Source organism: Mandrillus leucophaeus, unplaced genomic scaffold (assembly GCF_000951045.1).
Source record: "Mandrillus leucophaeus isolate KB7577 unplaced genomic scaffold, Mleu.le_1.0 Scaffold1487, whole genome shotgun sequence".
Classification (NCBI taxonomy): Eukaryota; Metazoa; Chordata; class Mammalia; order Primates; family Cercopithecidae; genus Mandrillus; species Mandrillus leucophaeus.
The window spans coordinates 83,168-84,297 of NW_012101462.1; the positions used below are offsets into that span (position 1 = coordinate 83,168).

General features: G+C 48.0%; 1 pseudogene across 1 annotated transcript in view; it reads right to left on the reverse strand.

Annotated features, from left to right (window-relative positions):
* Positions 1–161: 161 nt before the first annotated feature.
* The window catches only part of LOC105535624, a 49,032-nt pseudogene continuing 48,063 nt past the window's right edge, over positions 162–1,130 (reverse strand). Inside the window, exons 3-4 of the transcript XR_001005468.1 lie at positions 826–1,028; positions 162–723 (exon numbers count right to left, since the gene is read on the reverse strand). The product of XR_001005468.1 is annotated as an uncharacterized LOC105535624 (transcript). The remainder of the gene's footprint in view (positions 724–825; positions 1,029–1,130) is intronic.

Genomic DNA, 1,130 nt, shown 5'->3' on the forward strand with positions numbered 1-1,130 from the left:
AGCCACTGGGAGGCTGAGGCAGGAGAATGGCATGAACCCAGGAGGCGGAGCTTGCAGTAAGCCCAGATCGCACCACTGCACTCCTGCCTGGGCAACAGGGTGAGACTCCGTCTCAAAAAAAAAAAAAAAGAAGGCAGTTGCTGTAACCAACTATAAACAAATAAAGGCTTAAACACAATGGAAGCTTATTTCTCACTAAGAAAACGTCCAAATCCGTGATACTTTAAGTCAAGGACCCAGGTTCCTCCCATCTATGGCTCTGCCATTGCGAATCTGGGTCTTCCATGATTGTCGTGCTCCTAGGAAGTGGGAAGAGCAGGCAGAGGCCACGTGGGAGGTTTCAGGGACAAGCCTGGAGGCAGCGTGCATCACTCCCGTGCAGAGTTCATTGGCCAGTGCTGGCTCCGATGGCCACATCTCACTGCAGGGGCAGCTGGGAAATACAGTCTGGCTGTCTGCCCGGAGGAAGAGTAGCCAGTTTCTGCTGCTGATGATCAGGAGGTGAGAAAATGTTCAGTCGGGCAGGGAGTGGGAATAGGCAAGACCACAAGCAGTTTGGTGCCCCTGAAAGGGAGAGGGGTGGAGAGGAGACTAGAGAGAGGGGTAGGAATACTGGATTCCACTGACCACATGCTGGATGTCATGTTTAGCTCTCCTCCTCTGTGCCAGGCTAGGCGCTTGCTGCTTTACATGTATAATCTCAATTCTGTGAGGGCATCCGACCTGTGGGAAAAGAGCTGTTTGTTTCAAATGCCACTCCTGCTTCCTAACAAGTGTTTAGAGCTTAATCGTGTGCAAGATACATATACAATGTGTAATACTTACAAGAATTTGGCGGGGAAAATATTACCATTATTCCCTTTTACGATTGGAGAAAAATGAGGCTTTGAGGGGTATAAGAACTTGCCCAAGGTCGGCCAGGTGCAGTGGCTCATGCCTATAATCCCACCACTTTGGGAGGCTAAGGTGGGAGGATCACTTGAGGTCAGGAGTTCGAGACCAGCCTGAGCAACATAGTGAGACTTTGTCTCTATAAAACAAAGATAATAATAAATAATAAATAAAAAGAACTTGTCCAAGGTCAGACAGGCAGCCTCTTTTTCTTTTTTTTTTTTTTTTTTTTGAGATGG